Genomic DNA, 27,633 nt, shown 5'->3' with positions numbered 1-27,633 from the left:
CCCAAAAAGTAAATACAAACCTTCTCCATCCTGCGGTGCCGCTGCTCCAGGATCTTCGCTTGTCCTCCATTCTGGAGACTTTTCAAGGGTCCGGCTGGATACTTCTGCAAGGCTGTCTTCAAACCCAAGAAAAGTCTCATCCGTTAACCCTGTAGACTCAAACAGTTTGGGTGATGGGTCCACAAGGGTAGTGTCTTGTTGAGGCTCTTCGGTCTCCTGGAGAGATGATGATCTGGTGATGGCCTGCGCGCAGGAGATGTAGTTTGGCGCCCATCTGGTTGTGTGGTCGCCGACGGTGTCTGGCGCACAGGTGACGTTCTGCGCGCTGATGTCTGGCGCGCAGGTGATGGTCTGCGCGCTGACGACGTCTGGCGCGCAGGTGACTTTCTGCTCGATGACGATGTGTGGCGCTCCCGATGCTTGCTGCACAGGTGATGGTCCGTGCGCTGCTGCCGATGCCTGCTGCGCAGGTGATGGTCCGCGCGCTGCCGATATCCTACGCGCAAGTGATGTCCTCTGGGCAGGCGTGTCTGTGGAAAAAAAAAACACATTAGCAAATACAAAAAAAAAAAAAGATTTAGTACAGCTCATCTGACTGTATTCTTACCATCAGGCCTCCTTTTGGACTGCTTGTCTCCCGCCGTCTTCCGTCTTCTGGGTGGTTCTTCCTCCTCGGGAAAGCCAGCAGGATGGCTAGAGTCCACACCTCCGCGAACTCCTTCGACCATGGCAGGGTTCATGCGCCTTTTAATAACTTCCTCCCAGGGAAGCCACTTCAGATTGAGAGCCGGACCACCTCCCGTAGCTGTCTCATGTCGGCGCTGAATCCCCATCTTTTTCTTGGTCTGTCTGCGGCAATCACTGTACCGCTTCATGCAGTTTCTGGTGATCCGGCGGTTTCCAGATACTGCAGTGACTTGTCTCATGATGGCATCCCAGATGTTTCGCTTGGTCTTAGCTGCTGTGGTCTGTGCCCTTGGTCCATACAGAACGTCGTAGGACCTGTCGACGCCATCCACTAGGGCACAGTTTTCCGCCTCAGTGTATCTGGGTCCACGCGGCTTCTTCGGTCCTGCATCTTCACCAGAGGCTTCCTCCTCCGACTGCTCCTCTGGCTGGCTTCTTGCCTTTTGGGATTAAAAAAAAAACCATGCATTTACTAAGATCGGTATGTACCTGTGAGTGTCAGTATACCTGGCAGTGCGCAAAGATACTTGTAGGTGTGCATGGCAGTGCGCAAACTAGGGTGTGTCAAGTTGTATGCTATTGTGTCTGCAGGTGTTGTCAGTATTAACCTTTCTAGGCTTTTTCTTTTTCTTTGACTTCTCCATTTGGTCCCTTGATTACCACGGCTGGTCACTGCATGCCTGGTCGGTCGTATCCTCCTCCTGGGTCGGCTCCCACTCCTCGTTGCTATGCAGGGAAAGTTCTTCTGAGGGGTGGGGGGAAGGGGGGATCGGGCCCGCGTGTCCCTGGACATCTCTGTTGTAAAAAGAAAAAATATATATTTTTACAAATTTAACACACATTACAAAATTACATGCAACCACACGTCATGCTGCTGGGACCCCAGTTCTCAAGCAGGACCAAACACACATAAAAAAAATAAAAAAAAAGAATAGAAAAAAAAAACCAGCCAAATAAGCCAAAACCCCCGTACAAGCATCCCTGCACATACTGAAGGTCAAACAGTGCTAACACAAAATGGCTGACACAAACAAAATGTACAAAATGGCTGACACACACAAAATGGCTGACACAAACAAAATGGCTGACACACACAAAATGGCTGACACACAGTCACCCCAAACAAGCCAAAAAGCATCCCTGCACATGCTGGAGATACACCAGTGCTAAAATAGGAGCAAAAAAACATGTTTGGCAAACAAACGACATGACATGTCGACCGCATGGCTGACAAACTTGCTCCAAGTCGCCCCAAACAAGCCAAAAAGCATCCCTGCACATGCTGGAGATACACCAGTGCTAAAATAGGAGCAAAAAAACATGTTTGGCAAACAAACGACATGACATGTCGACCGCATGGCTGACACAAACTTGCTCCAAGTCACCCCAAACAAGCCAAAAAGCATCCCTGCACATGCTGGAGGTACACCAGTGCTAAAATAGGAGCAAAAAACATGTTTGGCAAACAAACAACATGACATGTCGACCGCATGGCTGACACAAACTTGCTCAAAGTCACCCCAAACAAGCCAAAAAGCATCCCTGCACATGCTGGAGATACACCAGTGCTAAAATAGGAGCAAAAAAACATGTTTGGCAAACAAACGACATCACATGTCGACCACATGGATACCGACACGCACTAAAATCACCCCAAACAAGACAAAAAACATCCCTGCACATGCTGGAGGTAAACCAATGCAAAAGCATGACCCAAAAAGTCATTTTATGAAGAAAAAAAAAACGTGAAAAACTACCCCAAAACACATAACTCCCCCCAAAAATGCAGCAATACAAGCAGGAGCTATACACATACCTGCACACATATATATACTAGAGATGAGCACCGGAAATTTTTCGGGTTTAGTGTTTTGGTTTTGGGTTCAGTTCCGCGGCCGTGTTTTGGGTTCGAACGCGTTTTGGCAAAACCTCACCGAATTTTTTTTGTCGGATTCGGGTGTGTTTTGGATTCGGGTGTTTTTTTCAAAAAACCCTAAAAAACAGCTTAAATCATAGAATTTGGGGGTCATTTTGATCCCAAAGTATTATTAACCTCAATAACCATAATTTCCACTCATTTTCAGTCTATTCTGAACACCTCACACCTCACAATTAGAGATGAGCGCCGGAAATTTTTCGGGTTTTGTGTTTTGGTTTTGGGTTCGGTTCCGCGGCCGTGTTTTGGGTTCGACCGCGTTTTGGCAAAACCTCACCGAATTTTTTTTGTCGGATTCGGGTGTGTTTTGGATTCGGGTGTTTTTTTCAAAAAACCCTAAAAAACAGCTTAAATCATAGAATTTGGGGGTAATTTTGATCCCAAAGTATTATTAACCTCAAAAAACATAATTTACACTCATTTTCAGCCTATTCTGAGCACATCACACCTCACAATATTATTTTTAGTCCTAAAATTTGCACCGAGGTCGCTGTGTGAGTAAGATAAGCGACCCTAGTGGCCGACACAAACACCGGGCCCATCTAGGAGTGGCACTGCAGTGTCACGCAGGATGTCCCTTCCAAAAAACCCTCCCCAAACAGCACATGACGCAAAGAAAAAAAGAGGCGCAATGAGGTAGCTGTGTGAGTAAGATTAGCGACCCTAGTGGCCGACACAAACACCGGGCCCATCTAGGAGTGGCACTGCAGTGTCACGCAGGATGTCCCTTCCAAAAAACCCTCCCCAAACAGCACATGACGCAAAGAAAAAAAGAGGCGCAATGAGGTAGCTGACTGTGTGAGAAAGATAAGCGACCCTAGTGGCCGACACAAACACCGGGCCCATCTAGGAGTGGCACTGCAGTGTCACGCAGGATGTCCCTTCCAAAAAACCCTCCCCAAACAGCACATGACGCAAAGAAAAAAAGAGGCGCAATGAGGTAGCTGACTGTGTGAGAAAGATAAGCGACCCTAGTGGCCGACACAAACACCGGGCCCATCTAGGAGTGGCACTGCAGTGTCACGCAGGATGTCCCTTCCAAAAAACCCTCCCCAAACAGCACATGACGCAAAGAAAAAAAGAGGCGCAATGAGGTAGCTGACTGTGTGCGAAAGATAAGCGACCCTAGTGGCCGACACAAACACCGGGCCCATCTAGGAGTGGCACTGCAGTGTCACGCAGGATGTCCCTTCCAAAAAACCCTCCCCAAACAGCACATGACGCAAAGAAAAAAAGAGGCGCAATGAGGTAGCTGTGTGAGAAAGATAAGCGACCCTAGTGGCCGACACAAACACCGGGCCCATCTAGGAGTGGCACTGCAGTGTCACGCAGGATGTCCCTTCCAAAAAACCCTCCCCAAACAGCACATGACGCAAAGAAAAAAAGAGGCGCAATGAGGTAGCTGTGTGAGTAAGATTAGCGACCCTAGTGGCCGACACAAACACCGGGCCCATCTAGGAGTGGCACTGCAGTGTCACGCAGGATGGCCCTTCCAAAAAACCCTCCCCAAACAGCACATGACGCAAAGAAAAAAAGAGGCGCAATGAGGTAGCTGACTGTGTGAGTAAGATTAGCGACCCTAGTGGCCGACACAAACACCGGGCACATCTAGGAGTGGCACTGCAGTGTCACGCAGGATGTCCCTTCCAAAAAACCCTCCCCAAACAGCACATGACGCAAAGAAAAAAAGAGGCGCAATGAGGTAGCTGTGTGAGTAAGATTAGCGACCCTAGTGGCCGACACAAACACCGGGCCCATCTAGGAGTGGCACTGCAGTGTCACGCAGGATGTCCCTTCCAAAAAACCCTCCCCAATCAGCACATGATGCAAAGAAAAAGAAAAGAAAAAAGAGGTGCAAGATGGAATTATCCTTGGGCCCTCCCACCCACCCTTATGTTGTATAAACAAAACAGGACATGCACACTTTAACCAACCCATCATTTCAGTGACAGGGTCTGCCACACGACTGTGACTGATATGACGGGTTGGTTTGGACCCCCCCCAAAAAAGAAGCAATTAATCTCTCCTTGCACAAACTGGCTCTACAGAGGCAAGATGTCCACCTCATCTTCACCCTCCGATATATCACCGTGTACATCCCCCTCCTCACAGATTATCAATTCGTCCCCACTGGAATCCACCATCTCAGCTCCCTGTGTACTTTGTGGAGGCAATTGCTGCTGGTCAATGTCTCCGCGGAGGAATTGATTATAATTCATTTTAATGAACATCATCTTCTCCACATTTTCTGGATGTAACCTCGTACGCCGATTGCTGACAAGGTGAGCGGCGGCACTAAACACTCTTTCGGAGTACACACTTGTGGGAGGGCAACTTAGGTAGAATAAAGCCAGTTTGTGCAAGGGCCTCCAAATTGCCTCTTTTTCCTGCCAGTATAAGTACGGACTGTGTGACGTGCCTACTTGGATGCGGTCACTCATATAATCCTCCACCATTCTATCAATGTTGAGAGAATCATATGCAGTGACAGTAGACGACATGTCCGTAATCGTTGTCAGGTCCTTCAGTCCGGACCAGATGTCAGCATCAGCAGTCGCTCCAGACTGCCCTGCATCACCGCCAGCGGGTGGGCTCGGAATTCTGAGCCTTTTCCTCGCACCCCCAGTTGCGGGAGAATGTGGAGGAGATGTTGACAGGTCGCGTTCCGCTTGACTTGACAATTTTGTCACCAGCAGGTCTTTCAACCCCAGCAGACCTGTGTCTGCCGGAAAGAGAGATCCAAGGTAGGCTTTAAATCTAGGATCGAGCACGGTGGCCAAAATGTAGTGCTCTGATTTCAACAGATTGACCACCCGTGAATCCTTGTTAAGCGAATTAAGGGCTGCATCCACAAGTCCCACATGCCTAGCGGAATCGCTCCGTGTTAGCTCCTTCTTCAATGCCTCCAGCTTCTTCTGCAAAAGCCTGATGAGGGGAATGACCTGACTCAGGCTGGCAGTGTCTGAACTGACTTCACGTGTGGCAAGTTCAAAGGGCATCAGAACCTTGCACAACGTTGAAATCATTCTCCACTGCACTTGAGACAGGTGCATTCCATCTCCTATATCGTGCTCAATTGTATAGGCTTGAATGGCCTTTTGCTGCTCCTCCAACCTCTGAAGCATATAGAGGGTTGAATTCCACCTCGTTACCACTTCTTGCTTCAGATGATGGCAGGGCAGGTTCAGTAGTTTTTGGTGGTGCTCCAGTCTTCTGTACGTGGTGCCTGTACGCCGAAAGTGTCCCGCAATTCTTCTGGCCACCGACAGCATCTCTTGCACGCCCCTGTCGTTTTTTAAAAAATTCTGCACCACCAAATTCAAGGTATGTGCAAAACATGGGACGTGCTGGAATTTGCCCATATTTAATGCACACACAATATTGCTGGCGTTGTCCGATGCCACAAATCCACAGGAGAGTCCAATTGGGGTAAGCCATTCCGCGATGATCTTCCTCAGTTGCCGTAAGAGGTTTTCAGCTGTGTGCGTATTCTGGAAAGCGGTGATACAAAGCGTAGCCTGCCTAGGAAAGAGTTGGCGTTTGCGAGATGCTGCTACTGGTGCCGCCGCTGCTGTTCTTGCGGCGGGAGTCCATACATCTACCCAGTGGGCTGTCACAGTCATATAGTCCTGACCCTGCCCTGCTCCACTTGTCCACATGTCCGTGGTTAAGTGGACATTGGGTACAACTGCATTTTTTAGGACACTGGTGAGTCTTTTTCTGACGTCCGTGTACATTCTCGGTATCGCCTGCCTAGAGAAGTGGAACCTAGATGGTATTTGGTAACGGGGGCACACTGCCTCAATAAATTGTCTAGTTCCCTGTGAACTAACGGCGGATACCGGACGCACGTCTAACACCAACATAGTTGTCAAGGACTCAGTTATCCGCTTTGCAGTAGGATGACTGCTGTGATATTTCATCTTCCTCGCAAAGGACTGTTGAACAGTCAATTGCTTACTGGAAGTAGTACAAGTGGGCTTACGACTTCCCCTCTGGGATGACCATCGACTCCCAGCGGCAACAACAGCAGCGCCAGCAGCAGTAGGCGTTACACGCAAGGATGCATCGGAGGAATCCCAGGCAGGAGAGGACTCGTCAGACTTGCCAGTGACATGGCCTGCAGGACTATTGGCATTCCTGGGGAAGGAGGAAATTGACACTGAGGGAGTTGGTGGGGTGGTTTGCGTGAGCTTGGTTACAAGAGGAAGGGATTTACTGGTCAGTGGACTGCTTCCGCTGTCACCCAAAGTTTTTGAACTTGTCACTGACTTATTATGAATGCGCTGCAGGTGACGTATAAGGGAGGATGTTCCGAGGTGGTTAACGTCCTTACCCCTACTTATTACAGCTTGACAAAGGGAACACACGGCTTGACACCTGTTGTCCGCATTTCTGGTGAAATACCTCCACACCGAAGAGCTGATTTTTTTGGTATTTTCACCTGGCATGTCAACGGCCATATTCCTCCCACGGACAACAGGTGTCTCCCCGGGTGCCTGACTTAAACAAACCACCTCACCATCAGAATCCTCCTGGTCAATTTCCTCCCCAGCGCCAGCAACACCCATATCCTCCTCATCCTGGTGTACTTCAACACTGACATCTTCAATCTGACTATCAGGAACTGGACTGCGGGTGCTCCTTCCAGCACTTGCAGGGGGCATGCAAATAGTGGAAGGCGCATGCTCTTCACGTCCAGTGTTGGGAAGGTCAGGCATCGCAAACGACACAATTGGACTCTCCTTGTGGATTTGGGATTTCAAAGAACGCACAGTTCTTTGCGGTGCTTTTGCCAGCTTGAGTCTTTTCAGTTTTCTAGCGAGAGGCTGAGTGCTTCCATCCTCATGTGAAGCTGAACCACTAGCCATGAACATAGGCCAGGGCCTCAGCCGTTCCTTGCCACTCCGTGTGGTAAATGGCATATTGGCAAGTTTACGCTTCTCCTCCGACAATTTTATTTTAGGTTTTGGAGTCCTTTTTTTACTGATATTTGGTGTTTTGGATTTGACATGCTCTGTACTATGACATTGGGCATCGGCCTTGGCAGACCACGTTGCTGGCATTTCATCGTCTCGGCCATGACTAGTGGCAGCAGCTTCAGCACGAGGTGGAAGTGGATCTTGATCTTTCCCTAATTTTGGAACCTCAACTTTTTTGTTCTCCATATTTTATAGGCAGAACTAAAAGGCACCTCAGGTAAACAATGGAGATGGATGGATTGGATACTAGTATACAATTATGGACGGACTGCCACGGTTAGGTGGTATAAAAAAACCACGGTTAGGTGGTATATATTATAATAATAATACAATTATGGATGGACGGACTGCCTGCCGACTGCCGACACAGAGGTAGCCACAGCCGTGAACTACCGCACTGTACACTGGTTGATAAAGAGATAGTAGTATACTCGTAACAACTAGTATGACACTATGACGACGGTATAAAGAATGAAAAAAAAACCACGGTTAGGTGGTATATATTATAATAATAATACAATTATGGATGGACGGACTGCCTGCCGACTGCCGACACAGAGGTAGCCACAGCCGTGAACTACCGCACTGTACACTGGTTGATAAAGAGATAGTAGTATACTCGTAACAACTAGTATGACACTATGACGACGGTATAAAGAATGAAAAAAAAACCACGGTTAGGTGGTATATATTATAATAATAATACAATTATGGATGGACGGACTGCCTGCCGACTGCCGACACAGAGGTAGCCACAGCCGTGAACTACCGCACTGTACACTGGTTGATAAAGAGATAGTAGTATACTCGTAACAACTAGTATGACACTATGACGACGGTATAAAGAATGAAAAAAAAACCACGGTTAGGTGGTATATATTATAATAATAATACAATTATGGATGGACGGACTGCCTGCCGACTGCCGACACAGAGGTAGCCACAGCCGTGAACTACCGCACTGTACACTGGTTGATAAAGAGATAGTAGTATACTCGTAACAACTAGTATGACACTATGACGACGGTATAAAGAAAGAAAAAAAAATACCACAGTTAGGTGGTATATATTATAATAATAATACAATTATGGATGGACGGACTGCCTGCCGACTGCCGACACAGAGGTAGCCACAGCCGTGAACTACCGCACTGTACACTGGTTGATAAAGAGATAGTAGTATACTCGTAACAACTAGTATGACACTATGACGACGGTATAAAGAATGAAAAAAAAACCACGGTTAGGTGGTATATATTATAATAATAATACAATTATGGATGGACGGACTGCCTGCCGACTGCCGACACAGAGGTAGCCACAGCCGTGAACTACCGCACTGTACACTGGTTGATAAAGAGATAGTAGTATACTCGTAACAACTAGTATGACACTATGACGACGGTATAAAGAATGAAAAAAAAACCACGGTTAGGTGGTATATATTATAATAATAATACAATTATGGATGGATGGACTGCCTGCCGACTGCCGACACAGAGGTAGCCACAGCCGTGAACTACCGCACTGTACACTGGTTGATAAAGAGATAGTAGTATACTCGTAACAACTAGTATGACACTATGACGACGGTATAAAGAATGAAAAAAAAAACCACGGTTAGGTGGTATATATTATAATAATAATACAATTATGGATGGACGGACTGCCTGCCGACTGCCGACACAGAGGTAGCCACAGCCGTGAACTACCGCACTGTACACTGGTTGATAAAGAGATAGTAGTATACTCGTAACAACTAGTATGACACTATGACGACGGTATAAAGAATGAAAAAAAAACCACGGTTAGGTGGTATATATTATAATAATAATACAATTATGGATGGACGGACTGCCTGCCGACTGCCGACACAGAGGTAGCCACAGCCGTGAACTACCGCACTGTACACTGGTTGATAAAGAGATAGTAGTATACTCGTAACAACTAGTATGACACTATGACGACGGTATAAAGAAAGAAAAAAAAATACCACGGTTAGGTGGTATATATTGTAATACAATTATGGATGGACGGACTGCCTGCCGAGTTCCGACTGCCGACACAGAGGTAGCCACAGCCGTGAACTACCGCACTGTACTGTGTCTGCTGCTAATATAGACTGGTTGATAAAGAGATAGTATACAATACATACAACAATATACTACTATACTGGTGGTCAGGCACTGGTCACCACTAGTCACACTGGCAGTGGCACTCCTGCAGCAAAAGTGTGCACTGTTTAATTTTAAATTAATATAATATTATGTACTCCTGGGGGCTCCTGCTATAACAACCTGCAGTGCTCCCCAGTCTCCCCCACAATTATTATAAGCTTTGCCTTTTATACATTGATGTGCAGCACACTGGGCTGAGCTGAGTGCACACAGACTGAGTCACACTGTGTGACTGGCTGCTGCTGTGTATCGTTTTTTTTCAGGCAGAGAACGGATATAGCAGAGAACGGATATATTATATTAAAATAAATAAAAGTTAACTAACAACAACTGCACTGGTCACTGTGGTAAACTCTGTCTGACTCTGCACAATCTCTCTCTCTCTTCTAATCTAATTTCTAATGGAGAGGACGCCTGCCACGTCCTCTCCCTATCAATCTCAATGCACGTGTGAAAATGGCGGCGACGCGCGGCTCCTTATATAGAATCCGAGTCTCGCGAGAATCCGACAGCGTCATGATGACGTTCGGGCGCGCTCGGGTTAACCGAGCAAGGCGGGAGGATCCGAGTCTGCTCGGACCCGTGAAAAAAACATGAAGTTCGTGCGGGTTCGGTTTCAGAGAAACCGAACCCGCTCATCTCTACTCACAATATTATTTTTAGTCCTAAAATTTGCACAGAGGTCGCTGGATGACTAAGCTCAGCGACCCAAGTGGCCGACACAAACACCTGGCCCATCTAGGAGTGGCACTGCAGTGTCACGCAGGATGGCCCTTCCAAAAAACACCCCCCAAACAGCACATGACGCAAAGAAAAAAAGAGGCGCAATGAGGTAGCTGTGTGACTAAGATAAGCGACCCAAGTGGCCGACACAAACACCTGGCCCATCTAGGAGTGGCACTGCAGTGTCACGCAGGATGGCCCTTCCAAAAAACACCCCCCAAACAGCACATGACGCAAAGAAAAAAAGAGGCGCAATGAGGTAGCTGTGTGACTAAGATAAGCGACCCAAGTGGCCGACACAAACACCTGGCCCATCTACGAGTGGCACTGCAGTGTCACGCAGGATGGCCCTTCCAAAAAACACCCCCCAAACAGCACATGACGCAAAGAAAAAAAGAGGCGCAATGAGGTAGCTGTGTGACTAAGATAAGCGACCCAAGTGGCCGACACAAACACCTGGCCCATCTAGGAGTGGCACTGCAGTGTCACGCAGGATGGCCCTTCCAAAAACTACTCCCCAAACAGCACATGACGCAAAGAAAAATGAAAGAAAAAAGAGGTGCAAGATGGAATTGTCCTTGGGCCCTCTCACCCACCCTTATGTTGTATAAACAGGACATGCACACTTTAACCAACCCATCATTTCAGTGACAGGGTCTGCCACACGACTGTGACTGAAATGACGGGTTGGTTTGGACCCCCACCAAAAAAGAAGCAATTAATCTCTCCTTGCACAAACTGGCTCTACAGAGGCAAGATGTCCACCTCATCATCATCCTCCGATATATCACCGTGTACATCCCCCTCCTCACAGATTATCAATTCGTCCCCACTGGAATCCACCATCTCAGCTCCCTGTGTACTTTGTGGAGGCAATTGCTGCTGGTCAATGTCTCCACGGAGGAACTGATTATAATTCATTTTAATGAACATCATCTTCTCCACATTTTCTGGATGTAACCTCGTACGCCGATTGCTGACAAGGTGATTGGCGGCACTAAACACTCTTTCGGAGTACACACTTGTGGGAGGGCAACTTAGGTAGAATAAAGCCAGTTTGTGCAAGGGCCTCCAAATTGCCTCTTTTTCCTGCCAGTATAAGTACGGACTGTCTGACGTGCCTACTTGGATGCGGTCACTCATATAATCCTCCACCATTCTTTCAATGGGGAGAGAATCATATGCAGTGACAGTAGACGACATGTCCGTAATCGTTGTCAGGTCCTTCAGTCCGGACCAGATGTCAGCATCAGCAGTCGCTCCAGACTGCCCTGCATCACCGCCAGCGGGTGGGCTCGGAATTCTGAGCCTTTTCCTCGCACCCCCAGTTGCGGGAGAATGTGAAGGAGGAGATGTTGACAGGTCGCGTTCCGCTTGACTTGACAATTTTGTCACCAGCAGTTCTTTGAACCCCAGCAGACTTGTGTCTGCCGGAAAGAGAGATCCAAGGTAGGTTTTAAAACTAGGATCGAGCACGGTGGACAAAATGTAGTGCTCTGATTTCAACAGATTGACCACCCGTGAATCCTTGTTAAGCGAATTAAGGGCTCCATCCACAAGTCCCACATGCCTAGCGGAATCGCTCTGTGTTAGCTCCTCCTTCAATGTCTCCAGCTTCTTCTGCAAAAGCCTGATGAGGGGAATGACCTGACTCAGGCTGGCAGTGTCTGAACTGACTTCACGTGTGGCAAGTTCAAAAGGTTGCAGAACCTTGCACAACGTTGAAATCATTCTCCACTGCGCTTGAGACAGGTGCATTCCACCTCCTATATCGTGCTCAGTTGTATAGGCTTGAATGGCCTTTTGCTGCTCCTCCAACCTCTGAAGCATATAGAGGGTTGAATTCCACCTCGTTACCACTTCTTGCTTCAGATGATGGCAGGGCAGGTTCAGGCGTTTTTGGTGGTGCTCCAGTCTTCTGTACGTGGTGCCTGTACGCCGAAAGTGTCCAGCAATTCTTCTGGCCACCGACAGCATCTCTTGCACGCCCCTCTCGTTTTTTAAATAATTCTGCACCACCAAATTCAAGGTATGTGCAAAACATGGGACGTGCTGGAATTTGCCCATATTTAATGCACACACAATATTGCTGCCGTTGTCCGATGCCACAAATCCACAGGAGAGTCCAATTGGGGTAAGCCATTCTGCGATGATCTTCCTCAGTTGCCGTAAGAGGTTTTTAGCTGTGTGCGTATTCTGGAAAGCGGTGATACAAAGCGTAGCCTGCCTAGGAAAGAGTTGGCATTTGCGAGATGCTGCTACTGGTGCCGCCGCTGCTGTTCTTGCGGCGGGAGTCCATACATCTACCCAGTGGGCTGTCACAGTCATATAGTCCTGAGCCTGCCCTGCTCCACTTGTCCACATGTCCGTGGTTAAGTAGACATTGGGTACAACTGCATTTTTTAGGACACTGGTGAGTCTTTTTCTGAGGTCTGTGTACATTTTCGGTATCGCCTGCCTAGAGAAATGGAACCTAGATGGTATTTGGTACCGGGGACACAGTACCTACAACAAGTCTCTAGTTGGCTCTGCAGTAATGATGGATACCGGAACCACGTTTCTCACCGCCCAGGATGCCAAGGCCTCAGTTATCCGCTTTGCAGCAGGATGACTGCTGTGATATTTCATCTTCCTCGCAAAGGACTGTTGGACAGTCAATTGCTTGGTGGAAGTAGTAAAAGTGGTCTTACGAGTACGACTTCCCCTCTGGGATGACCATCGACTCCCAGCAGCAACAACAGCAGCGCCAGCAGCAGTAGGCGTTACACGCAAGGATGCATCGGAGGAATCCCAGGCAGGAGAGGACTCGTCAGAATTGCCAGTGACATGGCCTGCAGGACTATTGGCATTCCTGGGGAAGGAGGAAATTGACACTGAGGGAGTTGGTGGGGTGGTTTGCGTGAGCTTGGTTACAAGAGGAAGGGATTTACTGGTCAGTGGACTGCTTCCGCTGTCGCCCAAAGTTTTTGAACTTGTCACTGACTTATGATGAATGCGCTGCAGGTGACGTATAAGGGAGGATGTTCCGAGGTGGTTAACGTCCTTACCCCTACTTATTACAGCTTGACAAAGGCAACACACGGCTTGACAAATGTTGTCCGCATTTCTGTTGAAATACTTCAACACCGAAGAGCTGATTTTTTTGGTATTTTCACCAGGCATGTCAATGGCCCTATTCCTCCCACGGACAACAGGTGTCTCCCCGGTGCCTGACTTAAACAAACCACCTCACCATCAGAATCCTCCTGGTCAATTTCCTCCCCAGCGCCAGCAACACCCATATACTCCTCATCCTGGTGTACTTCAACACTGACATCTTCAATCTGACTATCAGGAACTGGACTGCGGGTGCTCCTTCCAGCACTTGCAGGGGGCGTGCAAATGGTGGAAGGCGCATGCTCTTCACGTCCAGTGTTGGGAAGGTCAGGCATCGCAAACGACACAATTGGACTCTCCTTGTGGATTTGTTATTTCGAAAAACGCACAGTTCTTTGCTGTGCTTTTGCCAGCTTGAGTCTTTTCATTTTTCTAGCGAGAGGCTGAGTGCTTCCATCCTCATGTGAAGCTGAACCACTAGCCATGAACATAGGCCAGGGCCTCAGCCGTTCCTTGCCACTCCGTGTGGTAAATGGCATATTGGCAAGTTTACGCTTTTCCTCCGACAATTTTATTTTAGATTTTTGGTGTTTTGGATTTTACATGCTCTGTACTATGACATTGGGCATCGGCCTTGGCAGACGACTTTGATGGCATTTCATCATCTCGGCCATGACTAGTGGCAGCAGCTTCAGCACGAGGTGGAAGTCGATCTTGATCTTTCCCTATTTTTGGAACCTCAACATTTTTGTTCTCCATATTTTAATAGGCACAACTAAAAGGCACCTCAGGTAAACAATGGAGATGGATGGATACTAGTATACTTATGGATGGACGAGCGACTGCCGACACAGAGGTAGCTACAGCCGTGGACTACCGTACTGCGTCTGCTGCTAATATAGACTGGATGATAATGATATAAAAAATATATATATATATCACTACTGCAGCTGGACAGGTATATATTATATAATGACGGACCTGCTGGACACTGTCAGCACTGCAGACTCCTAAAGTAAGCTACTAGTATCAAGAAGATAGAAAAAAAAAAACACCACAGGTAGGTGGTATACAATTATGGATGGACGAGCGACTGCCGACACAGAGGTAGCTACAGCCGTGGACTACTGTACTGCGTCTGCTGCTAATATAGACTGGATGATAATGATATAAAAAATATATATATATCACTACTGCAGCCGGACAGGTATATATTATATAATGACGGACCTGCTGGACACTGTCAGCACTGCAGACTCCTAAAGTAAGCTACTAGTATCAAGAAGATAGAAAAAAAAACCCACCACAGGTAGGTGGTATACAATTATGGATGGACGAGCGACTGCCGACACAGAGGTAGCTACAGCCGTGGACTACCGTACTGCGTCTGCTGCTAATATAGACTGGATGATAATGATATAAAAAATATATATATATCACTACTGCAGCCGGACAGGTATATATTATATAATGACGGACCTGCTGGACACTGTCAGCACTGCAGACTCCTAAAGTAAGCTACTAGTATCAAGAAGATAGAAAAAAAAAACACAACAGGTAGGTGGTATACAATTATGGATGGACGAGCGACTGCCGACACAGAGGTAGCTACAGCCGTGGACTACCGTACTGCGTCTGCTGCTAATATAGACTGGATGATAATGATATAAAATATATATATATATCACTACTGCAGCCGGACAGGTATATATTATATAATGACGGACCTGCTGGACACTGTCAGCACTGCAGACTCCTAAAGTAAGCTACTAGTATCAAGAAGATAGAAAAAAAAAACACAACAGGTAGGTGGTATACAATTATGGATGGACGAGCGACTGCCGACACAGAGGTAGCTACAGCCGTGGACTACCGTACTGCGTCTGCTGCTAATATAGACTGGATGATAATGATATAAAATATATATATATATCACTACTGCAGCCGGACAGGTATATATTATATAATGACGGACCTGCTGGACACTGTCAGCACTGCAGACTCCTAAAGTTAACTACTAGTATGAAGAAGATAGAAAAAAAAAAAAAACCACCACAGGTAGGTATACAATTATGGACGAGCGACTGCCGACACAGAGGTAGCTACAGCCGTGGACTACCGTACTGCGTCTGCTGCTAGTATAGACTGGATGATAATGATATAAAAAATATATATATATCACTACTGCAGGATAGGTATATATTATATAATGACGGACCTGCTGGACACTGTCAGCAGAATGCGTTTATAGAATAAAAACACCACACGACGAGTGTTTAACTTTTTCAGGCAGACAATCACAATATACTGGTGGTCACTGGTCACTGGTCAGTCACACTGGCAGTGGCACTCTGGCAGCAAAAGTGTGCACTGTTAAATATATGTACTCCTGCTATAACTGCTCCCCAGTCTCCCCCACAATTAAGCTGTGTGAGCAGTGAGCACTCAGCACAGTCAGATATACATAGATGATGCAGCACACTGAGGCTGAGCACAGATATGGTATACTGTGTCACTGTGTATCGTTTTTTTTCAGGCAGAGAACGGATTATTTTCCCACCAGCTAAGAGTAGTTACCAACCTGATATCTCTATAACTGTTGACAATGCAACTATCCACCCCACCCCACAAGCTCGTTGCCTAGGTGTCACCCTTGACTCTGAACTGTCCTTTGTTCCACACATTCAATCTGTCTCTAAATCATGTTACATGCACCTTAAAAACATATCCAAAATACGCCCTTATCTTACACAAGATACTGCAAAAACTCTAATTCATGCACTCATCATCTCCCGCATTGATTATTGTAATAGTCTCCTTACTGGTCTTCCCAAACATAGGCTATCACCACTTCAATCCATTTTAAATGCAGCTGCGAGGCTAATCTTCCTCGCCAGACGTTCTTCATCTGCTGATCCGCTCTGTCAGTCCCTCCATTGGTTACCGGTATTCTACCGTGTCAAATATAAAATACTTTTACTTACATACAAGGCTATTAACCAAACTGCACCATCATACATCTCCTCACTCATCTCAAAATATCTCCCTACCAGACCTCTCCGCTCTGCACAAGATCTGCGTCTCTCATCCACATGTATTACCTGTTCCCACTCAAAATTACAGGACTTTACCCGGGCTTCACCCACTCTGTGGAATGCACTCCCACGCACAATAAGACTCTCCTCTAGTCTCCAAACCTTTAAACGTTCTCTGAAAACTTATCTCTTCAGACAAGCCTACCAAATTTCTGACCCACACACATAACCTTCACAGCTTCCCTATCAAGTTACATCCCCTCTGTACAGTCCACATAAACTCACATTTTGTCTTCCAACATTGCTGGGTGATCATATCATATACAACCCATTAAGAACCTAGCAACCTGGGGAACCATTATGTGACAAGTAGCATCTATCCTTGTGTATCAATGCCTATTTCCCTATAGATTGTAAGCTCGCGAGCAGGGCCTTCCTACCTCTGTCTGTCTGTCTGTCTGTACCCAGTTTTGTTCTATAATTGTTGTTCTAATTGTAAAGCGCAACGGAATATGCTGCGCTATATAAGAAACTGCTAATAAATAAATAATAAATAAATTATATTAAATAATAATAAAACTGCACTGGTGGTCACTGGTCAGTCACTAGTAAACTCTGCACTCTCTGAGTACTCCTAAGCTCCAGTAAATCAAGTGTCTCACTCTCACTATCTATTTCTATTCTAAACGGAGAGGACGCCAGCCACGTCCTCTCCCTATCAATCTCAATGCACGTGTGAAAATGGCGGCGACGCGCGGCTCCTTATATAGAATCCGAGTCTCGCGATAGAATACGAGCCTCGCGAGAATCCGACAGCGGGATGATGACGTTCGGGCGCGCTCGGGTTAGCCGAGCAAGGCGGGAAGATCCGAGTCTGCCTCGGACCCGTGTAAAAAGCGTGAAGTTCGGGGGGGTTCGGTTTCCGAGAAACCGAACCCGCTCATCACTAATATATACATACCCCAAACACCCCAAAGACATACCCCAAACACCCCATGTACACCTCATGGCATCCCCCACTACACAAACACATACATGCAACACCAGACCCACATGTGGTACTTACCTAAAAATGTAGAAATCGCTCCAAAAACGACTCTCCTCCGGGGTAACAGGTATCCTCCTGTCTGTCCTGGATTAAAGCCTGCTGGGTGTCCAAACGATACCACAGCAAACAACCAATTTGCTAGCTCTGCACCTCCACACACCTCTCTGCAGGTTCACAAAATGGCTGCTGAGCATGCAGCAAACAAGCCCTAATAAAGGGCTCAAAACGGCGGGAAGTCGAATTCAGGACGCCCACTACTCGACGATTGGTCCGTTATTCGACAAGGGGAGTGTTGAATGCGTTTTGTATTGCATATGGTGAATTCATGGTCCCGGCGGGAGGGCTGCGGCTGTCGAGTACAGTCGAATTTTAAAACGGATGAAAAAAAGGCGCAAGTTGTCCGGAATTGCATATACCCCTAAGTGTTATGATACAGCGACTGTGTCTTTTTCTCGCACCAAGTTCCATTGTGCTGCAACTTTGTACGTGTTTTAAATTAATTCCTTTGCAGTTAAAGTTGCAGCCCAGCCAATAGTGAGCAGTGAGTGGTGATTCGCTCGTCTGCAATGCAAACATGATTTAAATAATTAAAATATAGAGAAGGTACGCTACACGTCTCAGAGTAGCTCAGTCATGCAAGGCATCTTGCGCCATATATCGTATTGAGGCTACATGTATAAGGACCTACCTGTATAGACATTTCTATAGACATACTGTACCCACAATTCACTAGAGATGAGCGCCGGAAATTTTTCGGGTTTTGTGTTTTGGTTTTGGGTTCGGTTCCGCGGCCGTGTTTTGGGTTCGACCGCGTTTTGGCAAAACCTCACCGAATTTTTTTTGTCGGATTCGGGTGTGTTTTGGATTCGGGTGTTTTTTTCCAAAAAACCTAAAAAACAGCTTAAATCATAGAATTTGGCGGTCATTTTGATCCCAAAGTATTATTAACCTCAAAAACCATAATTTCCACTCATTTTCAGTCTATTCTGAATACCTCACACCTCACAATATTATTTTTAGTCCTAAAATTTGCACCGAGGTCGCTGTGTGAGTAAGATAAGCGACCCTAGTGGCCGACACAAACACCGGGCCCATCTAGGAGTGGCACTGCAGTGTCACGCAGGATGGCCCTTCCAAAAAACCCTCCCCAAACAGCACATGACGCAAAGAAAAAAAGAGGCGCAATGAGGTAGCTGTGCGAGTAAGATTAGCGACCCTAGTGGCCGACACAAACACCGGGCCCATCTAGGAGTGGCACTGCAGTGTCACGCAGGATGTCCCTTCCAAAAAACCCTCCCCAAACAGCACATGACGCAAAGAAAAAAAGAGGCGCAATGAGGTAGCTGTGTGAGTAAGATAAGCGACCCTAGTGGCCGACACAAACACCGGGCCCATCTAGGAGTGGCACTGCAGTGTCACGCAGGATGTCCCTTCCAAAAAACCCTCCCCAAACAGCACATGACGCAAAGAAAAAAAGAGGCGCAATGAGGTAGCTGTGTGAGTAAGATAAGCGACCCTAGTGGCCGACACAAACACCGGGCCCATCTAGGAGTGGCACTGCAGTGTCACGCAGGATGTCCCTTCCAAAAAACCCTCCCCAAACAGCACATGACGCAAAGAAAAAAAGAGGCGCAATGAGGTAGCTGTGTGAGTAAGATAAGCGACCCTAGTGGCCGACACAAACACCGGGCCCATCTAGGAGTGGCACTGCAGTGTCACGCAGGATGTCCCTTCCAAAAAACCCTCCCCAAACAGCACATGACGCAAAGAAAAAGAAAATAAAAAAAGAGGTGCAAGATGGAATTGTCCTTGGGCCCTCCCACCCACCCTTATGTTGTATAAACAAAACAGGACATGCACACTTTAACCAACCCATCATTTCAGTGACAGGGTCTGCCACACGACTGTGACTGATATGACGGGTTGGTTTGGACCCCCCCAAAAAAGAAGCAATTAATCTCTCCTTGCACAAACTGGCTCTACAGAGGCAAGATGTCCACCTCATCATCACCCTCCGATATATCACCGTGTACATCCCCCTCCTCACAGATTATCAATTCGTCCCCACTGGAATCCACCATCTCAGCTCCCTGTGTACTTTGTGGAGGCAATTGCTGCTGGTCAATGTCTCCGCGGAGGAATTGATTATAATTCATTTTAATGAACATCATCTTCTCCACATTTTCTGGATGTAACCTCGTACGCCGATTGCTGACAAGGTGAGCGGCGGCACTAAACACTCTTTCGGAGTACACACTTGTGGGAGGGCAACTTAGGTAGAATAAAGCCAGTTTGTGCAAGGGCCTCCAAATTGCCTCTTTTTCCTGCCAGTATAAGTACGGACTGTGTGACGTGCCTACTTGGATGCGGTCACTCATATAATCCTCCACCATTCTATCAATGTTGAGAGAATCATATGCAGTGACAGTAGACGACATGTCCGTAATCGTTGTCAGGTCCTTCAGTCCGGACCAGCTGTCAGCATCAGCAGTCGCTCCAGACTGCCCTGCATCACCACCAGCGGGTGGGCTCGGAATTCTGAGCCTTTTCCTCGCACCCCCAGTTGCGGGAGAATGTGAAGGAGGAGATGTTGACAGGTCGCGTTCCGCTTGACTTGACAATTTTGTCACCAGCAGGTCTTTCAACCACAGCAGACTTGTGTCTGCCGGAAAGAGAGATCCAAGGTAGGCTTTAAATCTAGGATCGAGCACGGTGGCCAAAATGTAGTGCTCTGATTTCAACAGATTGACCACCCGTGAATCCTTGTTAAGCGAATTAAGGGCTCCATCCACAAGTCCCACATGCCTAGCGGAATCGCTCCGTGTTAGCTCCTCCTTCAATGTCTCCAGCTTCTTCTGCAAAAGCCTGATGAGGGGAATGACCTGACTCAGGCTGGCAGTGTCTGAACTGACTTCACGTGTGGCAAGTTCAAAGGGCATCAGAACCTTGCACAACGTTGAAATCATTCTCCACTGCGCTTGAGACAGGTGCATTCAACCTACTATATCGTGCTCAATTGTATAGGCTTGAATGGCCTTTTGCTGCCCCTCCAACCTCTGAAGCATATAGAGGGTTGAATTCCACCTCGTTACCACTTCTTGCTTCAGATGATGGCAGGGCAGGTTCAGTAGTTTTTGGTGGTGCTCCAGTCTTCTGTACGTGGTGCCTGTACGCCGAAAGTGTCCCGCAATTCTTCTGGCCACCGACAGCATCTCTTGCACGCCCCTGTCGTTTTTTAAAAAATTCTGCACCACCAAATTCAAGGTATGTGCAAAACATGGGACGTGCTGGAATTTAGCCATATTTAATGCACACACAATATTGCTGGCGTTGTCCGATGCCACAAATCCACAGGAGAGTCCAATTGGGGTAAGCCATTCCGCGATGATCTTCCTCAGTTGCCGTAAGAGGTTTTCAGCTGTGTGCGTATTCTGGAAAGCGGTGATACAAAGCGTAGCCTGCCTAGGAAAGAGTTGGCGTTTGCGAGATGCTGCTACTGGTGCCGCCGCTGCTGTTCTTGCGGCGGGAGTCCATACATCTACCCAGTGGGCTGTCACAGTCATATAGTCCTGACCCTGCCCTGCTCCACTTGTCCACATGTCCGTGGTTAAGTGGACATTGGGTACAACTGCATTTTTTAGGACACTGGTGAGTCTTTTTCTGACGTCCGTGTACATTCTCGGTATCGCCTGCCTAGAGAAGTGGAACCTAGATGGTATTTGGTAACGGGGGCACACTGCCTCAATAAATTGTCTAGTTCCCTGTGAACTAACGGCGGATACCGGACGCACGTCTAACACCAACATAGTTGTCAAGGCCTCAGTTATCCGCTTTGCAGCAGGATGACTGCTGTGATATTTCATCTTCCTCGCAAAGGACTGTTGAACAGTCAATTGCTTACTGGAAGTAGTACAAGTGGGCTTACGACTTCCCCTCTGGGATGACCATCGACTCCCAGCAGCAACAACAGCAGCGCCAGCAGCAGTAGGCGTTACACGCAAGGATGCATCGGAGGAATCCCAGGCAGGAGAGGACTCGTCAGAATTGCCAGTGACATTGCCTGCAGGACTATTGGCATTCCTGGGGAAGGAGGAAATTGACACTGAGGGAGTTGGTGGGGTGGTTTGCGTGAGCTTGGTTACAAGAGGAAGGGATTTACTGGTCAGTGGACTGCTTCCGCTGTCACCCAAAGTTTTTGAACTTGTCACTGACTTATTATGAATGCGCTGCAGGTGACGTATAAGGGAGGATGTTCCGAGGTGGTTAACGTCCTTACCCCTACTTATTACAGCTTGACAAAGGCAACACACGGCTTGACACCTGTTGTCCGCATTTCTGGTGAAATACTTCCACACCGAAGAGCTGATTTTTTTGGTATTTTCACCAGGCATGTCAACGGCCATATTCCTACCACGGACAACAGGTGTCTCCCCGGGTGCCTGACTTAAACAAACCACCTCACCATCAGAATCCTCCTGGTCAATTTCCTCCCCAGCGCCAGCAACACCCATATCCTCCTCATCTTGGTGTACTTCAACACTGACATCTTCAATCTGACTATCAGGAACTGGACTGCGGGTGCTCCTTCCATCACTTGCAGGGGGCGTGCAAATGGTGGAAGGCGCATGCTCTTCACGTCCAGTGTTGGGAAGGTCAGGCATCGCAACCGACACAATTGGAGTCGGACTCTCCTTGTGGATTTGGGATTTCGAAGAACGCACAGTTCTTTGCGGTGCTACTGCTTTTGCCAGCTTTAGTCTTTTCATTTTTCTAGCGAGAGGCTGAGTGCTTCCATCCTCATGTGAAGCTGAACCACTAGCCATGAACATAGGCCAGGGCCTCAGCCGTTCCTTGCCACTCCGTGTGGTAAATGGCATATTGGCAAGTTTACGCTTCTCCTCCGACAATTTTATTTTAGGTTTTGGAGTCCTTTTTTTACTGATATTTGGTGTTTTGGATTTGACATGCTCTGTACTATGACATTGGGCATCGGCCTTGGCAGACGACGTTGCTGGCATTTCATCGTCTCGGCCATGACTAGTGGCAGCAGCTTCAGCACGAGGTGGAAGTGGATCTTGATCTTTCCCTAATTTTGGAACCTCAACATTTTTGTTCTCCATATTTTAATAGGCACAACTAAAAGGCACCTCAGGTAAACAATGGAGATGGATGGATTGGATACTAGTATACAATTATGGACGGGCTGCCGAGTGCCGACACAGAGGTAGCCACAGCCGTGAACTACCGCACTGTACTGTGTCTGCTGCTAATATGTAGACTGGTTGATAAAGAGATAGTATACTCGTAACTAGTATGTATGTATAAAGAAAGAAAAAAAAACCACGGTTAGGTGGTATATACAATTATGGACGGGCTGCCGAGTGCCGACACAGAGGTAGCCACAGCTGTGAACTACCGCACTGTACTGTGTCTGCTGCTAATATATAGACTGGTTGATAAAGAGATAGTATACTCGTAACTAGTATGTATGTATAAAGAAAGAAAAAAAAACCACGGTTAGGTGGTATATACAATTATGGACGGGCTGCCGAGTGCCGACACAGAGGTAGCCACAGCCGTGAACTACCGCACTGTACTGTGTCTGCTGCTAATATAGACTGGTTGATAAAGAGATAGTATACTCGTAACTAGTATGTATGTATAAAGAAAGAAAAAAAAACCACGGTTAGGTGGTATATACAATTATGGACGGGCTGCCGAGTGCCGACACAGAGGTAGCCACAGCCGTGAACTACCGCACTGTACTGTGTCTGCTGCTAATATATAGACTGGTTGATAAAGAGATAGTATACTCGTAACTAGTATGTATGTATAAAGAAAGAAAAAAAAACCACGGTTAGGTGGTATATACAATTATGGACGGGCTGCCGAGTGCCGACACAGAGGTAGCCACAGCCGTGAACTACCGCACTGTACTGTGTCTGCTGCTAATATATAGACTGGTTGATAAAGAGATAGTATACTCGTAACTAGTATGTATGTATAAAGAAAGAAAAAAAAACCACGGTTAGGTGGTATATACAATTATGGACGGGCTGCCGAGTGCCGACACAGAGGTAGCCACAGCCGTGAACTACCGCACTGTACTGTGTCTGCTGCTAATATATAGACTGGTTGATAAAGAGATAGTATACTCGTAACTAGTATGTATGTATGTATGTATAAAGAAAGAAAAAAAAACCACGGTTAGGTGGTATATACAATTATGGACGGGCTGCCGAGTGCCGACACAGAGGTAGCCACAGCCGTGAACTACCGCACTGTACTGTGTCTGCTGCTAATATAGACTGGTTGATAAAGAGATAGTATACTCGTAACTAGTATGTATGTATAAAGAAAGAAAAAAAAACCACGGTTAGGTGGTATATACAATTATGGACGGGCTGCCGAGTGCCGACACAGAGGTAGCCACAGCCGTGAACTACCGCACTGTACTGTGTCTGCTGCTAATATAGACTGGTTGATAAAGAGATAGTATACTCGTAACTAGTATGACTATAAAGAAAGAAAAAAAAAACACGGTTAGGTGGTATATACAATTATGGACGGGCTGCCGAGTGCCGACACAGAGGTAGCCACAGCCGTGAACTACCGCACTGTACTGTGTCTGCTGCTAATATATAGACTGGTTGATAAAGAGATAGTATACTCGTAACTAGTATGTATGTATAAAGAAAGAATAAAAAACCACGGTTAGGTGGTATATACAATTATGGACGGGCTGCCGAGTGCCGACACAGAGGTAGCCACAGCCGTGAACTACCGCACTGTACTGTGTCTGCTGCTAATATATAGACTGGTTGATAAAGAGATAGTATACTCGTAACTAGTATGTATGTATAAAGAAAGAAAAAAAAACCACGGTTAGGTGGTATATACAATTATGGACGGGCTGCCGAGTGCCGACACAGAGGTAGCCACAGCCGTGAACTACCGCACTGTACTGTGTCTGCTGCTAATATAGACTGGTTGATAAAGAGATAGTATACTCGTAACTAGTATGACTATAAAGAAAGAAGAAAAAAACACGGTTAGGTGGTATATACAATTATGGACGGGCTGCCGAGTGCCGACACAGAGGTAGCCACAGCCGTGAACTACCGCACTGTACTGTGTCTGCTGCTAATATATAGACTGGTTGATAAAGAGATAGTATACTCGTAACTAGTATGTATGTATAAAGAAAGAAAAAAAAACCACGGTTAGGTGGTATATACAATTATGGACGGGCTGCCGAGTGCCGACACAGAGGTAGCCACAGCCGTGAACTACCGCACTGTACTGTGTCTGCTGCTAATATAGACTGGTTGATAAAGAGATAGTATACTCGTAACTAGTATGACTATAAAGAAAGAAAAAAAAACCACGGTTAGGTGGTATATACAATTATGGACGGGCTGCCGAGTGCCGACACAGAGGTAGCCACAGCCGTGAACTACCGCACTGTACTGTGTCTGCTGCTAATATATAGACTGGTTGATAAAGAGATAGTATACTCGTAACTAGTATGTATGTATAAAGAAAGAAAAAAAAACCACGGTTAGGTGGTATATACAATTATGGACGGGCTGCCGAGTGCCGACACAGAGGTAGCCACAGCCGTGAACTACCGCACTGTACTGTGTCTGCTGCTAATATAGACTGGTTGATAAAGAGATAGTATACTCGTAACTAGTATGTATGTATAAAGAAAGAAAAAAAAAACACGGTTAGGTGGTATATACAATTATGGACGGGCTGCCGAGTGCCGACACAGAGGTAGCCACAGCCGTGAACTACCGCACTGTACTGTGTCTGCTGCTAATATAGACTGGTTGATAAAGAGATAGTATACTCGTAACTAGTATGTATGTATAAAGAAAGAAAAAAAAAACCACGGTTAGGTGGTATATACAATTATGGACGGGCTGCCGAGTGCCGACACAGAGGTAGCCACAGCCGTGAACTACCGCACTGTACTGTGTCTGCTGCTAATATAGACTGGTTGATAAAGAGATAGTATACTCGTAACTAGTATGACTATAAAGAAAGAAAAAAAAACCACGGTTAGGTGGTATATACAATTATGGACGGGCTGCCGAGTGCCGACACAGAGGTAGCCACAGCCGTGAACTACCGCACTGTACTGTGTCTGCTGCTAATATAGACTGGTTGATAAAGAGATAGTATACTACTAATATTATATATACTGGTGGTCAGGTCACTGGTCACTAGTCACACTGGCAGTGGCACTCCTGCAGCAAAAGTGTGCACTGTTTAATTTTAATATAATATTATGTACTCCTGGCTCCTGCTATAACCTATAACTGGCACTGCAGTGCTCCCCAGTCTCCCCCACAATTATAAGCTGTGTGAGCTGAGCACAGTCAGATATATATATACATTGATGCAGCACACTGGGCTGAGCAGTGCACACAGATATGGTATGTGACTGAGTCACTGTGTGTATCGTTTTTTTCAGGCAGAGAACGGATATATTAAATAAAACAAACAACTGCACTGTCTGGTGGTCACTGTGGTCGTCAGTCACTAAACTCTGCACTCTCTTCTACAGTATCACAGCCTCAGGTCAATCTCTCTCTCTCTCTCTCAACCCTAATCTAAATGGAGAGGACGCCAGCCACGTCCTCTCCCTATCAATCTCAATGCACGTGTGAAAATGGCGGCGACGCGCGGCTCCTTATATAGAATCCGAGTCTCGCGAGAATCCGACAGCGTCATGATGACGTTCGGGCGCGCTCGGGTTAACCGAGCAAGGCGGGAGGATCCGAGTCTGCTCGGACCCGTGAAAAAAACATGAAGTTCGTGCGGGTTCGGATTCAGAGAAACCGAACCCGCTCATCTCTACAATTCACCTTGCTATAAAAATACTTTGCTGAACATTTTTTACAATTTTGCTAAGTAAATGTATAAACAATTTATACAGATAATATATCATTTTCCCAGTTATGAAACTACAGAAAACATCAGAAAGCAGCTTTTGGCAATCTAAAAAGGCTCTGGGCACAGAATGTACAGAACGCTTCAAGCACAGCATGTACAAACAGAGTGCTTCAAAAAGTTAAAATAAAAAATATTAACTTTCTGTAACTTTTAACAGAATTGACCTATTTTCACCTTACATTGTTTCCTTAGAGAAAAAATGTCAGGGAGATTTACCAAAGCGTGAAGAGAGATAAAGCACTAACCAATCAACTTATAACAGTCATTTTTAAGCACATCCTATACTGTAAAATGACAGAAGCTGATTGGTTAGTACAGCACTTTATCTTTTTCCACTTTAACTCGCTCCATGCTTTAATAAATCTCCTCCACAGAGAGTGGTTTAAAATATATCATGTGATCAACTTGGAAAATCAGAAACAGATAAGAACGGCCCAACAACAGCACAGGAAAGTCACAAGGAAGTTTATTGCTGACTTCATACAAGTGAACTACTCATACCAGAGGTAAGATAAGAAATATATGACAGCTATACCAAAGGAGGAGGCGGTGTAGGATTATTTCCTAGCATACTATTCTGTCCTTTGCAAAGAGGTACCAGCGCTATGAGTTGTGTCGCCAATTGTTCAATAAATCAATTACCACTGGATCAGTTAGAAATTTTAATAAACATAATTATCACATAAATTAAAAACGTGAAGATGAGGTATTTAAGAGTTAACCATACAATTAAAATATAAAATGCAATGTGATAAAATCAAAAATAGGAATTGGCTCTGAGGTGATAATGATTCAAATTGCTGGAAAGGACCCAACCATTATTTTAGTGATCCCGGACTTAATAAAGTGCAGATTTCCTCCTCCTTAGAATTATTTGTGCAGTCAGCTTGTAATACCCTTAATAGTACCTCTCACACAGTTCCATATAAAAATGGTGATGATTGCTCGTCTGTGCAGATATTCAAGGGGTTTCCATAATCTTGCT

General features: G+C 46.4%; 1 protein-coding gene and 1 long non-coding RNA gene across 2 annotated transcripts in view; one reads left to right on the top strand and one right to left on the bottom strand.

Annotated features, from left to right (window-relative positions):
• The window catches only part of LOC134966458 (indolethylamine N-methyltransferase-like), a 250,349-nt gene that overhangs the window by 50,831 nt on the left and 171,885 nt on the right, over window positions 1–27,633 (top strand). The gene's annotated exons all lie outside the window — the stretch shown is intronic.
• Window positions 614–27,633, bottom strand: LOC134966459 (uncharacterized). The gene is made up of 3 exons (XR_010188653.1): window positions 27,557–27,633; window positions 1,296–1,482; window positions 614–1,127 (listed from the first exon to the last, which is right to left on the bottom strand). It is a non-coding gene; the product is annotated as an uncharacterized LOC134966459 (long non-coding RNA).

The sequence above is a fragment of the Pseudophryne corroboree genome, chromosome 10, assembly GCF_028390025.1.
Source record: "Pseudophryne corroboree isolate aPseCor3 chromosome 10, aPseCor3.hap2, whole genome shotgun sequence".
NCBI lineage: Eukaryota > Metazoa > Chordata > Amphibia > Anura > Myobatrachidae > Pseudophryne > Pseudophryne corroboree.
Note: the sequence above shows the minus strand (reverse complement) of the source record. Positions and strands in the feature narration are given on the sequence as shown.